Source organism: Cavia porcellus, unplaced genomic scaffold (genome assembly GCF_034190915.1).
Source record: "Cavia porcellus strain 051 isolate PalLab524CR breed Dunkin Hartley unplaced genomic scaffold, mCavPor4.1 scaffold_11, whole genome shotgun sequence".
Classification (NCBI taxonomy): Eukaryota; Metazoa; Chordata; class Mammalia; order Rodentia; family Caviidae; genus Cavia; species Cavia porcellus.
Genome location: NW_026947494.1, coordinates 13,408,046 through 13,422,594, shown reverse-complemented (window position 1 = coordinate 13,422,594; position 14,549 = coordinate 13,408,046). Strand labels below are relative to the sequence as shown.

The 14,549-nt window shown below is 49.5% G+C and overlaps 1 protein-coding gene across 3 annotated transcripts in view; it reads left to right on the top strand.

Annotated features, from left to right (window-relative positions):
• The window catches only part of Myo10 (myosin X), a 187,998-nt gene that overhangs the window by 136,760 nt on the left and 36,689 nt on the right, over positions 1-14,549 (top strand). The gene's annotated exons all lie outside the window — the stretch shown is intronic.

Genomic DNA, 14,549 nt, shown 5'->3' with positions numbered 1-14,549 from the left:
ATAGCTCAGCAGCATAGAAGCATAAGGTCCTGAGTTCGATTCCCAGTATACAAACCAAACCAAAACAAAACAGTGTTCTTTCCTCCTAATCCTTGTAGAAGAATAGTGGGTTATGGGTAAAGCCCGTTTCAGGCCTCATCTGTGGGACACTTTCCTAAGTGGGCCTGGAGAGAGGTGCGTCAGATTTAAACCCTCAAGTTCCCAGATCCCTAGAGCCTCTGGATCCTGCTGTGCCTGGGGCCAACATAAAGAGAGGTCCCAAGATGGGAACAACTCGGCCTTCGAGAGCACCTGACCTCCCCTTGCCTGGCAAGTCCAAGCACTCAGTGTGGTATTTTGTGGTGTGTTTCTAATTTATACTAAACTGATACTGGCTGCCATGGCAGGCTGGCTGCTTCCCCGTGACTTGTGTGTGGCTGCATTTGTGCCTGAATGAGCTGGAGCGAGGGTACTGGGACGCTGTGCGCTGCTCTCACCTGCTGCTCGTGCCTCGGGACCTTGGCCACCCCCAGCTGCGGTGTGCACACACCTGGTCCCCTCCTGTGGAAGCCAGTGGATGGGGTGTTGGGGAGACTCCCAAGCCATGTCAGCTCCAACACAAATCCTGCCCCGCTGTGCCCTTCCTCGTGTTCCGTCTCTACTTAGTGACTTGTTTGGCTCTGGGTTTCTGAGTTGCTGCTTTTTGCTTTTAAAGGGACAGTCCAGGTTCCTCAGTCATAATCTGGTATTTTACGTTTGTCTCTGAGTAGCGTTGTTTCCCTGTCTGTACTTTTGTGGTTTGGTTTGATTTTATTTTTTAAGTCAGGGTCTCTCAGTGTAGCCCAGGCTGACTTTAAACTCATGTCGTTCCTCCTGCCTCAGTTTCCCCAAGTGCTGGGACTTTGCTGGATGTTGCCACCGCACCCAGCACAGGTTTTTGCTTTTTAAACAAAATATGAAGAAATCACCCCTCCAGGGAATTGGTGTCCGCGGTGTGTCCAGAGGTCAGACACCTTGAAGCGAGGAGCAGAAGGCACGTCCTGGTGACTGTCACCTTGCCCTGCTTCGCTGTGCCACATGGTGTGGCTGACAGTGACACTGATGTCCCATCACGAAGATCTGCGCTGTGCCCGAGCGCTCCATACCTCGGCAGGCAGCTGCCCACGTCCCCTACTTGGGACACTGAGGGACCCTGGCCGCTCTTTCTGTCTTCCTGCCTCCAGCACCCTGCCCGAGGGCGAGGCCTCCCTGCTGGGCCCCTCAGAGGGAAGCAAGACATCCTGTCTGCTTCTGGAAGCACCGTCATCTTTCAGGGGCCTCCTGGTTCGAGGACCCATGGCCTGCACATGGTAAGAGGTGGGCACCCAGCAGGGATGGAGGACCAGGTGGAGATGGCTTGCCAGGGTAACCAGGTTCCAGCTCCAGACTGGACCACAGCTGCTCAGCCCACACAGATTTGTCACTTACACGATGCCCTGCAGTCACCCTCTAGGCAGAACAGTGACCCTGCAGTTAGTACATATAAATGTCACATTTAATGAGAAGCATTTGGGGCCAGGGATATAGCTCAGCAGCACAGTGCCTGCCTGACAAGTGCAAGGTCCTGAGTTCAGTTCCTGCCACCAAAAAAAAAAAATTAAACAACAAAAATAAGCCTTTGTTTAGAAGCTCCACATTACTCCACATTACAGGAATTTTCTTTGCTTCTGTGCATCATTCCTCATGTTTGCAAAGTAGCTGCCATAGCTGCTGCCTTCACATCCTCCAAGAGCATCATCCAGTTTTCTCAAGGAATACTGTTTTTGAGTACTATCATGCCTAGGAATGCAACTGGAATAAAGCAAACAATTCCTTGTTCTGTCAGAATAAACATCATTGGTGGAGTAAACATCAGTGCAAGGCTAGGAGAGATTGCTCGGGGGCTGGGTGTTCTTTTATGAGGGAGGAAAATCTTTCCCAGGAGCCCGAGTGTAGGTTCACCTCCCACCTCTCTGGTCCTGGTCTTTGCCTAGTTCTGGGGCCAGGACTGGGTCCTGTGGCTGAGCCTTGGAGGAAGCCAGGAGAGCAGAATCTGGCAGAAGGAGTCTGCATGGTTGTGCAGTGACCTCCCTCACCTGCCTCTGTGGCTATAGTCGAGATCTTTCACACAGGCCGTGCTTCCCTAAACTGTTCAGGCTGGTAAATTTAGTGATCCTCCTGCCTCAGCCTCCTGAGTAGCTGGGATTACAGATACACACACCTCCATTCCAGTCTGCTCTCCACCACTTACAGGAGCAGAGCTCTCATTCGTAGAGCAGCTCTGTCCAGCAGACACATAGTGTGAGCCACGGAAAGAAAACATTTCCAGTAGCCACGTTTAAAAGTGAAAAGAAATTAATTCCATCAGATGATCTACATATATAATATTAGGAGGTGAGAGAGTCTCAGAATTATTCAGATATTTTACTGTTCTCTCATACAAGTTTCTGATCTTGTTTTTTTCTTACCTTTAGAGCCCAACTCAGTTTACACCAGCGGAGCACCCCCTTTGCCTGGCTTCTGTTCGCCCTGTCTCCCCCTCTCCCCCACTCCCCTCAGCTGCATCCTGAGCCTGGGCTGTAGCACTGAGCCATACGCCCAGCCTTCGCCTTTCCCATAACTGGCAAGCGTAGGAAGTGTTTCAGGCTTTGCCCTTGTGCCATGAGGCGGCGGTAGACAATGTGTGGCTGTGTTCCAATAAAGCTTTATTTACACAAGCAGGTGGCAAGTGGGCGTGGCTCTCGGGCTGCACTTGGCCAGCCCTGCACTAACTGAATGCATCATTAGCTGGTTTGGGTTTTAATCCTTAGAAGTGGGTTTCTATTTTGGTTTAGTGCAAAGAGAGCTATTGTGAGGGATTTCATTCAGGAAGTGTGAGCCAGGAAACAACTCCATTGTTAAAGGATGAATGCGGGGAGCTGCTGTGGTACCCCCCTGCCCTCCTTAACTCCCACCTTGCAGGAGCTGCCATGCAGCTAAGCCCTGGGACTTCAAGGCTTGGGTGCTGGATGTCACTCTGCCTGGATGTGTGGATCTTGGCTCTGGCCTGAGCTCTGTGACCCTCAGCACCTTAATCCCCCTCTCTGTGCATCCGTGAGTGGACAACAGTGATGCTCACTCCTCAAATGGCTTGTGTTACAGGCAGCACAGTCCTCAGCTGGCACCTTCGCACACGGTGGTGTCGCTGCCTGTGCGCTCCTGCCGGCAGCATTAGTGCTGTCCTCTCCATCGCCGAGTCCCCGATGTGTGCTGGTCCTGCACCCAAACAGAAGCAGGTCCCCTTGGCCAGGCGTCCACAGATGATGGCGGCAGCCACCCACATAGGGACACTGTGTTCTTGGTCTTGTCCCATAGACACCTCTGCGGTCCACTGAGCTGTGCAGGAATCTGCAGGGATTCTGGTACTAAAAAGACATGAACGGGCGGGGATTTAGCTGAGGGCCTAGCGCCTGCCTGGCAAGCATGAGGTCCTGAGTTCAATTCCCTGTATCCCCTGCCTCCAAAAAACAACAGACAGGGTGTCTGCTGCTTCTCAGTTGGGGTTTATCAGTAGCAATGAGTGACAGCACCCTAAAGCCGGTGTAGATGCAGCTGTGGAAGGTAGGGTACTTGAGTGTGTAGGAACTTTCTCAGGATTCTTTAGGTACAAGGGGCAAAATGCGCCATGCTTTTATTTGCATTTTTTAAAAAATGAAGTATTCTTTTAAATACACACAGTAGAAGCAGATGTGCTAAGCAAGGATTTCTTCAGGATAGCCAGTTCTGTGTTCTGACTTAAACGCAAACACACCACACGTTTTATTCTTTGGCTCAACATGGATTTGTTAGTTAAGGGTGACAAAGAGACATTGTGATCTCCCGGCATCTCTTGCATCCATCCTAATTAAACCCTCACCTGAAGAAGTCTTCACCCCATTCTGCTGCGAGCTGTCTCCCATAGAAGCAGCCACATCCTGTGGGTAACTGAGGGAAAAAACTGGGCGCTGAGCTGCTGTGCAGGGACCCCAAAAATAACAGACCCTACAAGTCTCAGGGTCTCAGGGTCCCGAGCCGGCTCTGAGACCCTGAGAGTCTCAGCTGTTTTATGTGAAAGTAAATCAGATTTGTTGGGCAGAGTTGGTTTCACTTAGATTTTCCCACAGCAGCCTCATCCCGGGAGCCCCGAAGGTGTGGGATGCTGTCCCAGCACTCAGGCTTCATGTGTGTATGGGGCGGGCCGCACTGCTGGGGATACAAGGGTGACAGCCTGGTCCAGCATCTTCTCATAGAAGTTCAGTGTCCAAACAGCCCCGCACCCGCCTTTCAGTGAGGCTGGTTTGCACAGCTCTAATACGCTTTGATTCTCTTAGGATGGGTGCTGTTGTATCTCTCGGTTTCAGCCCAGATTTACCCTGTGCTGTAAAGGGCTGGGGTTTAACAAACAGTGCCGTGGGTCCACCGGGTCTTTCATTACCCAGAAGCCCTGCGCTGGCCTGTTTATCCCTGGCAACCACTGACCTTTCTACTCTCCGTCTTTGCTGGGTAACCCTGGGCTCCATTGTACACGGCTACTTCAGATGTGTGCGGGAGGACCCTCCGTGACTTTCTGTGGCCTGATAGCACCATCATTTTTAAAACTGTGAATCAGTGCCTTTGTGTGGTTGCTTGTAGGGGGTTTTGCCTAACTTCATATTGAAAGACGAATTGATCGCTTCCAGTTTTCAGCAGTTATGAATGAATTGGCTGGAACCGTCTGGCTCAGCCGGGTGAATGTGAGTGCAGTTGCTCTTGTGTAAGACTGTTGAGCTCTGTCAGAAACTTGTCTTCCAGACTGAATGTCCAAATACACAGCCCTGCAGCTCTAAGCTGTGCAAGAGTTCCGTTGCTGTGCATCTTCCCAGCATCTGGCCTCAGTTTCCTGGATTTTAATGGTTTTAATAGATTGGTAGTGGTAGTGATCCCTTAGTGTTTCTGTTTGTCATTCTCCCGTGACAGGTGATTCCCTAATGGCAGCTCTATATATATTCTCTTTGGTGCAATGTCTTCTTTTTTTAAACACATCTCTGATACGCTCTTTTTGAAAAGATAAATGTTTTTCAACTGTTTTCAAGTCTCTGTGTGTTTGCATTATCTTAACAGTATCTTAGTGGGAAAGTTTTAATTTTAATGAAATTAAATTTATTAGCTCATCTTTTGGTATTATGTCTAACTTGTCATCAAATCCAGGGTCACCTGAGATTATCTTCTTTGTTTTCTTCTAGTATTTTTGTAGCTTTGTGTTTTTGTTACACATACAAGTCTATGACCCTTTTGAAGTTAAAAGTTTATAAAATTCATATCTGTATCTAGATTGTATGTTTCTTATTGATAATCCAGTTATTCCACAACCGTTTACTGAGAAAACTTTCTCCATTTAATTACCTTTTCTCATTTGTTGTAATTTAGTTGTTGTAATTTAGTGGACTATAGTTGTATAGATTCACAGACTTTTTAAACAGTGAAGAACATTTTCATTTCTTGAAAATCTGTTAGAGGCAAAAAATCTGTTGAATGTAAGCAAATCTATTAGAAGTACCCATAAACAAAACCGCAGCTTTACGCATGTAGTACACCAGCCAGGGTGTAGCTGGTGTGTCGATCCCTGTGCCAGGCAGCTCAAAACTTCATGCAGCTCAGCTCTTCTCAAAGAAAGGCCTCTGATGGGGGGTCACATGGACATGTCTCATGGGTTCCCAAAGTGGCACAAAGTGGAGAAAAGTGTGAGTCATGGTAGCTCCACCAGGCAAGGACAGTGTGTGCTGGGAGCCCAGGGGGGAGAAGGTGGCGGGTGGCACCACGCCAGGTGTGAAGGACAGTCTGATGGGGAAGAAGCAGTCGTGGGACACCCAAAGATTATCAGACAGAACAGCAAGAGTTAGCAGGAGCCAGCTTCAGGCTGGAGACCGGAAGTGAGCACAATAATCCAGAAACATCCAGAATTATGTATGATTGGCCTAAAGTGTAGGGTCTGTGCATTTGAAGGAAAGGCACACGGGAGCCCTATTTTAGGAGCTTGGATTTCCTGACACCCAGGCCCTTCTTTGAACTTGGCATGTGCTGGGCGATCTTGAGCTGGGGTGCGGTGGGGCAAGACTGTACCTTAGGAAAGTTTGTGCTTTGTGTGTGTTGTGTGTGCGCGCATGGTGTGTGTTTCCCATCAGGCATCAGGGCTGATGCCCCCCTCCCCCCGAAGCGCCCCACCAGCTCCCAACTTGAACCGAGCCTGGTGTCTGGCTGCCAGGCTGCTCACCCTCCGAGGCCCTGCTGCAGGGGTGTGGCTTGAGGGCTGTCCTTGGCGGTGAGAAATTTCCATACCCTGTAACCTGACCTCCAGGACTGACTCTCACAGCCCCACTTTTGCAAGTCATGGAACCGCTTAGCTTCCTGTTCTCACCTGGGGAGTTGCGGGGCTGGCTTTTCCACAAGGAAAGTCCGCCTTCTGCTCTTTTTGCAAAATGTGAAAACTAGCCAGCAGCTGCAGCTGTGTAGAATGTTTAACAGCCCCGCACTGCAATGACCAACGTAAGTACAAAGAACCTTTGTCTCGGGCTTAATTGGCTTTTGTTTACTGCCGGCTTCAAGGTCAGGGAAATTATATTGCTGCTTTAGCAACCTGCTGTTGAATGAGGTTCAAAGCATGATCAACTTCTTATCCGATGTGCTCCGAGCTGGAGGGCTTGATGTAGCAAAGAAAGCAAATAAGAAGATTGTGATTCTTTGCAGGGTGCTCCTTGTGGGTTAGTGAGACTTTCGCAGTCTGCTGTGGGGCCGGCTGGTTATGTGTTTTATTAGTGTAACGTAATTGACTTACACTAAGTTCTTGTGGAAGTCTCTTCTGCTTAAGTTGAAGATGAATTATCAAAAGGTAAGGCTTGCTGGTTTGTCTTTTAAGTTGCCTGGGGTAGAGAACAGATCTCATGAGGAGAATGAAACACAAATCTATCTTCTCTGTTAAATGCTGTCTGCGAGGTTAATTGCAGGATCTCCTCTCTCTCTGACTCTGTCTCTGTCTCACTCTCTCTGTCTCTCTGTCTCTCTGTCTCTGATCTGCTTATCAAAGAATCACATGCAGGCTCTTTACACTAATTACCGTGTTTTCTGGTGAGCAAGCTATGGGCTGTGTAGCTATGGGCTGTGTAGTGAGTCCCTTGGTTGCAGACCTGATATGTGAGTAAGTAATGCTAATGTATTTCACACGTTGGACTCGTTGGACTCGCTGAAAACTATGTGAAGGAGAGTGTCACACACATCAAGTCTACCCCTGTGGTGTGGGGAGTGTGAAAAGACAGTTTTAAGAGCTTGCTTTTGAAGCTAGCACAAGAGGCCACCTGTCAGTGTCTCACGTGGGTCCTGCATGTGGCTTTCTGTGGGCAGGTCGGGACTCGCTGCTATTTTTGATCAGAACAAGCTGGATCCCTGGTGCCTGCGATCTCCAGTCGGGCCACATGGCTGGCTGTGCCCTGTGGGCACCCCTGTGCCTCCTCCTGCAGTGGCTCAGACTGGGAAAGAGCTTTTAATGCGCATCGGTGTAATGAAATAATTCACATTTACTTTTCCACTTGTTGGTAAAGTAGCGGCAGTCATCACTAAGGGTGTTGTGGGAGGCGGGTGCCCTTCGTGGGTCCCTCTGTCAGTCTCCAAGTACGTGGTCCCTGTGCTGTCTCCTAGGTCCCTTGGCAGTGCCTGAGTGGGAGGGAGGAGCCTGGGCGAAGCCACCATGGGTCTGAGGACACAGGGACACTCGTCTGCCATCAAAATTGAGGTGCAGAGTCGGGGGGCTTCCAGGCTTCCTGGCAGGGTAGACCGGAGTAACTGGGGTCAGGTGTGCAAAGCAGGCATTTGCTGTTCACTTTGCAAAAGGTTTATTTTGTTTCATTTCTTTCCTGTGTACTGATATCTGGGGGACTCAGTATAGTGAACCAGTTTCTAATCTTTGTGGCTTGGCCCTTAAAATTGTGGATTTTTGGGGGGGGGTATTTTTTGTTTTGTCTTTTTTTTGTTTTTTTGTACCGGGAATGGATCTCCTAACCTTGTGCTTGCAGGCAGGCACTGTGCCACTGAGCTGAATCCCTGATTTTTTTTTTTGAGATAGGGTCTTGAAATGTTGCTCGAGCTAGCCCTCAATTCCTGGGTTTGAGGAATCCTTCTGCCTCTGCCTCATCAATAAGTGGACTATGTATGAGTACCACATCACCCAGCTAAAATGCTGACTTTTTTGTACTAATCACACCAGATTGGTTCCTAAGGTCCTTTTGGGGGCTGCTATCTTCAGGACCATGTGTGTTTCCAGACGACGATGAGAATCTGCCAGGAACATTAATACAGAGCACATTCTCTGCCTAGATTCCATGTTTACCTTTCCCCTAAGGTTTTCATCCCCCTGAGAGATGTCTTATGGAGGGAAATCTCAGAGTTGGGCTTTTCAGAGGCAGGGTTTCTATGTAACCCAGGCTGGGTGACCTTCCTGCCTCAGCCTCAGATGACAGGTGTGCGTTACCACAGCCAGCTCCATTTTGTGCAACTTTGATTGACGTACACCGCTGGTTTTCAGATTCGCAGCGTCCTTTCGGGTTTAGTTCCCTAACTTTGTTCTGTTTTCGGTGATAACACACGGCCTTGTAAGTGCTAGGCAAGCGCTCTGCCTGCCGCTGAGCTGCAGCCCGGTCTGATTGCTGGATTTCAGCAAAATTAAATCACTGTGAATGCAGCACTCACGCTCAGTGATTCTGACTCTGATTTGTGGGGCTTGAAGGCTGATGCTGTGCCCCGCTTCTGCACGACACAGGGACAGACAGCCCTGGCTCCTGCAGGCTGCTGAGCACAGACCTGGAGTCCTTCCCGTGCAGCTGTCAGCTCATAACTGAAGGACGGGAAAGTTTCCTTGAAATGACAGAATCTGAAATTAAAGTTGAAGGGTTGAGGAATAAATGAACAGCAGATCTTGGAGGATACCATAAGAGAATTTTTCTTTTTTAAAAAATTAATGTTTTTATTCATTTCATGGTTATTTTTGCTTTTTAAAGGACTCGAGACATCTTAAAGAAATCATTCAAAGATTAAAGGAAAACCAGTCATCTGTTTAGTGACAGGTCCTGTCATTGACAAGCACAGCCTTGAGCTTCCTGTTAGCCGAGGCACAGACAGACAATCACCCCCGACCCCCCAAAGAAGGTCTTGCTGTGTGGTCCAGGCTGGCCTTAAGCTCCCTGTATGTAGCTCAGGCTGGCATCAAACTTGCAGGAATTCTCCTGCCACAGCTTCCGGAGTACTGGGATTATAGGCATGGGTCACTATGAGAAGCTCATTTTTCTCTTTTGATCACCAAGTTTATTTCACGCTGCCTTGATTTTTCTTTGGCAGAGATGGACCATAAGTTAATCATAGTGAGTCGGCTATAAGTTTATAAACTTATAGGCAGATCAAACATATCGTTTCCTCTCAAGAATCATTTATTTCCTTCAAATTAAGTTTTTCAAAGCTGCCCTGGACCCCGCACTGGGCCAGGCTGTGGCTGAGAACAGAGAGTGGGTGCCGGGCACAGTGTGTGGGCGTCTTGAGCCCCTGCCTTGCAGAGAGGTTGGGTTTCCCATCATTGCCTGAGCCTGTCTCGCCCTCTAGTGCCTCCTCAGGACGCCTGTGCCTTTCAGGGCCCCTGGCTTGGCATCTACGATTCTGCGCCCCGTGGAAGAGAGGGAACCTCACACGTCCACAGCTGGCCCTTCCGGTCTTTAATCAGTGCACCTGGCCTCTCCTCGCACTGAAAGTGGACGTCCTGCTGCCTGCAGTTTTCCTGCAGCATTTACAAACTGCGGAGAGCCCGGCGGGCACTCAGGCTCGGGGTTCCCTATGCACACGTGGCTGGCTTCCTGGAAGGCTGCCTCCCTGGCCCTAGTGTGTCTCTAGCTCCCAGCACCTGGGTTGCTCTTTACTTAAGTTTTAAGCGGCAGAAACCAGGCTTGCCCAGTTGATTTTGTTAGTGTTTAGCCAGTTGTTACTCATGATTTGCTTTTGTTTAGGTGGCAGTCTGCATGCGTTCTTATATTTCAGACTGTGAGGGCAAAGATTTTTCTCATTGTATTCGTTCTGATTAACTCACCCAAGGGCAGGTTAAAACTGGATACACTGGGGGAGGGCATCCTGAGGATTAAACCCAGGCCCTGCACTACGGTCCCCAGCCCTTTATTGATTTTTTTTTTTTTAAACAGGTTCTCATAAGTTGCTAAATTGCCCGAGCTGGGCCCAAATTTGTATTCTCCTGCCTCAGCCTCCCAGAGTGCTGGGATTGCAGGTGTGCATTACTACGCCCCACTGCTAAACTAAGTATGTTTCATTTGGGGCCCCTCTTCTTGCCTAGTCCCTTCCTGGTCATTTTAAATGCCTCGAGTCAGCCTCTGTTTCATGCTGACATATCCCCCAGAGGGAATCCACGGGGACTCAGTTTAATGTACAGCTCAGTGGGTTTTACAGTAGTCACAAGTCTATAGTCGTCAGCGTAGCCGATACGATCCGGAGCATGCTGTTCATCTCAGAAAGAAACCCATGGCTCTAGAGGATCCTGCTGGGGTCCTCAGCCCTCACCCCCGTAACCTGGGGCAGCCATCAGGTGAGCATCTACTTCTGTGTATTTGCTGCTCTCAGCATTCACCAGTGGACTCCTCGCAGCCTCTGTGACCGGCTCCTCGCCCTTGAGAGTCTCATAGCATGTGTCAGTGCCACTGCTTTTGACCTCCCGTCCTCCACTGCCGGAGCACGGCGCCCCAGTGTCCTCATGCCCGGGCTCGATGCCCTGTGCACTGAAACTGTGTCTGCACCAAATGTGTGTGGGCTTCTTTCTTGTCCGTAATCCCATGAGTTCAGTACAGTAACTGATTGCCCCGCATGGAGGGAAATGTGCACAGATATGACTGCTTTTTACCCCCACCACCACTTGGGACGAAACCCAGGGCTTCGTGAATTTGGGGCAGGCGCTCAACCACTGAACTACACCCCCGGTCCCACTAAGCCTGTGCACACATGCTTGTGTGTTTACTGAGGACTGAACCCGAACCTTCACACTGAGCTGCATTCCCAGCTGCACCCTTCCTGGCTCAGCCCCACGGACTGCAAGGATTACAGCATGCACCGCCGTACCAGGCCCCTACCAAGCCATTTTATGTGGGGGTCGTTCGTACCCAAGACTTTCGATGTCTCTGGGAAATCCTGGAGTCAGTTCTCTCCTCTAGTGGTCGCACTCGGGTTGTCTGCACTTTTCAGGGACCTTCTTGCTGTGTCCTCTGGTCCCGCTCCTCTGACTTTCTGTTCTGTCTTCCTGGAAGAACCTCCTGCACCTATTCCTTGCAAGAATTACTCTGAAAAGTCCTAAAAGATGCTGTGCTGTGTGGTTGTCACCTTCTTTTAGGGTACTCCAGTCCCCTCACTGCCTTTTGGGGGGCTCTCTCCCCATCCCCACCCCCACCCCACAGCAGGAAGCGCTAAGCAGGTGTCTGCTGTATGCAAGGTCATGGTTCCTCTGTCACCTGAGACCATGCCATCCTTTCGGTGCATCCTGTTCTCATGCTGGCCAGTACGAAGACGCCCAGGCACCATGGGCCTGAGCTGTCCTTCCTAGACCTGGCAGTCCTCTGGTGGTGACCATCTCCTTGCAGGTTCTTGCTGATGACAAGGGGCCCTTGTCTGACCAAGTGGTTTCTTCCTCTGGACCATGACCAGCAGCTGGAACCCAGTGTCACCTGCAGCCCAGGGCCGCCACCTTTTATTAATGTTTTCCCTGTAGGGAACGCCCTTCTCTTGGGTTGCCTTTTAACAACCAAGGCTGAATTTGCCCTTTCAGGTCCTTTTACATTAAACCCCCCCCCCTTTTTTTAGTCAGGGTCTCATATGATATAGTTCAGATCGGCCTCGGACTAGTGGGGAACCTCCTGCTTCAGCCTCCTGAGTGCTGAGATGACAGGTGTGCGCCTCCACACCCCACCACGGTTAATCACGTGTCTGTGCAACAAATGAAAACAGGGGACCTGCTAGGTTCCAGCCTTTGCTCTCGGCACTTGACAAAACACTGTGTGCGGATGAGAGCTCTTGTTGGTTGGGTTTCACGCACCGCCTGCTTCCCTCGGATGTGTTTCTCTCTACTGCCTTCCTGGGGAGCCTCATCTGCAGGCTGGCAGGATACTAGGCTTGCGCTGGCTCTGAGTAGTGTGCTGGTGGACGAAGCTGGCACCCTCCTGAACCCCAGGACCCTGGGAAACCAGATCCGCCCCCAGCTTTTGGTCTTTCCTGAACGTGAATCACAAAGCCTTGCACATAGTAGGTGTGTAATAGCTAGTCACTACACAGATCCAGCTGGGACGCTAATTGCACACATTTGAGCTGTTCCTTCCAAATTTGAACTTATTTGTCACTATCAAAACCTGGCTGAGCTCCCCGCGGGCAGCCTTTGTAGGAGCAAACTCCAGCACTAGGGGAATTGCGTTTACCAATCCAGATTGGAGCGTAGGAGCAGAGTTTTGAAAGGCAAAATGCCTTTAGGTTGCTCCCTGGGCCACCTCCAGCTGTGACATCTTTGAAAGTTAAATTCACCAGAAGAGGAAGCTGCCCCAAGAGAGGGCCACCAATGGAAAGCTGGGCTCGCCCCCTCGTGACTGCGGGGCGCGTTGCCCAGGGTAACCATGGGCCCAGAGATCCGCCTCCCCGAGTGGGTTACTGGGAAGGGGCAGTGGCAAAAAGGCGGGGGATCCAGCACTAATGGCCGTTCCCAGCGCCCCCCCATCACCCCCTCGTTTGGCTGTATCCAACCCCGCAACCACACCACACTAATTAGCCCCCAGGCGTTGCCATGGCGACCGGGCACTTTTTAAAGCTCAGGAATGGTGTTCATTATTGTTCCTGGCTTTACGGTAGGGAAAAGGTCAGGGTAGCAGTTGTTTTCCATGTGCATTTTGGCCCAAGAGCCTCAGGGAATCCTTTGGACAGCGGGGAAAATGGTGAGTGTCACAAACTCTGCCCTGACCTGTCTTTCGGAGAGTTTGAATAACTCTGGTGCTGGGCCCTGGGACTGCATGGACTCGGCAGATGGAGACTGCACAGAGGGGCCAGAAGCAGGGATCTCAGCAGCAAAAGCTGAGAGGGGAGGGGTATTTTGTGTTGGTATCTTTAGCTTCACAATGGATGGGTTTCTGCTGTTATTATGAATAGAATGGGGAGACTTTCGGATTTTCACTGTGTCCTGCTGGTAGAGGGCTCACAGGCAGATGAGTCCCAGATAAACACTCCAGCAGCATGTCATCAGATAGGTGCAGGACAGTTAGCACTGGCCATACCCCCTTGGTCTTTACAAAGGAAGTGACCTGAAGATGCACCAAGGGGCTTCTTGGCTCCATTTTGTTTTTACGCATTTCTTGCTTTTTCTTTTTTTTTTTTTTTTTTTTTTTTTGTCTTTTTTCATTTTTATTGGCACCGGGCATTGAACTCATGATCGCCTGCTTGCAAGGCAGGTGCTTATGTCCCTGAGCTAAATCCCCAGCCCCCACATTTCTTGCTTTTCTAAGGTGGTTCAGCTAATCAAGACCAAAATCAGAAGCCACACATTTCTTGGGCTGTTGGCCTCAATCCGCTGCTCAGTTATAATGCTGCTAGGTAAAGACCATGGGACCACAGTGTTGGTGTGAGAGGTTTTGAGGAGTCCATCTCAGAGACAGTGGCTGCTCTGAGATCTGCAGAGCGTTCTTGAACTTTTTTTGACAGTTTAGAAAGTAGGAAAAAACACAACTGTGAGCCCGATTTTGAATTCGTGACCTGCTGTGTTTTTGAAGGGCCCCTTGCGTTTTTTGTAGATTTACACGTTTGCATCCTGTTGTGCTGCTGCTCAGCCCCCTAATTGGGTTTGTGGAATAACAAAACATGATAATGAAAGGCAGTCAGTGGTTGGATTAGAAAGTGGGTCACCATCCAAAGAGCTGGACATGGGAAATTACCCACTTTTTTTTACCTTTCCCCTGAAAAAGTGTTGTTGGACAGCATAAGCAACTGGGCAGACCAGACGGTGAGTGGCGGAAGCCAGGTCTCAGTTCGATTTCCTCCTGTCTTCGATTTCCGTGTCCTTGGGCTTGCTCTCCATCAGTGGGGTGTTTGACTAGAACTTAGGCAAATTTAAATTCTCTTTGTCTTTTTGTTCCCTCTCTTCACCACCCATTGCTGTGTGGTGTGTGTGTTCTCTTTACCAATTACTGTATTATTTAGCTTAAAATGCATTTTAAAATGACATTGAAAAAGCAAAATACAGTGGCATTTTTATGACACAATTCTTTGAAAATGATTTTCTAAAATGTTGATGTGTTTATGCTATTTGTGAGACTGTACAGTGTTGGAATATAGATATTTCCCTTTAGGCATTAATAGTTTCTTTCAAGAATGGTATTACAGTTGTATCAGATATGATCCGTACTAAAATACTTACTGAAAGGATGTTATGAACACTGGGATTTCTTCCAGAAATATCATGGGTGGGCCAGGTAGGCTCTGCATGGGGCAGGACTGGG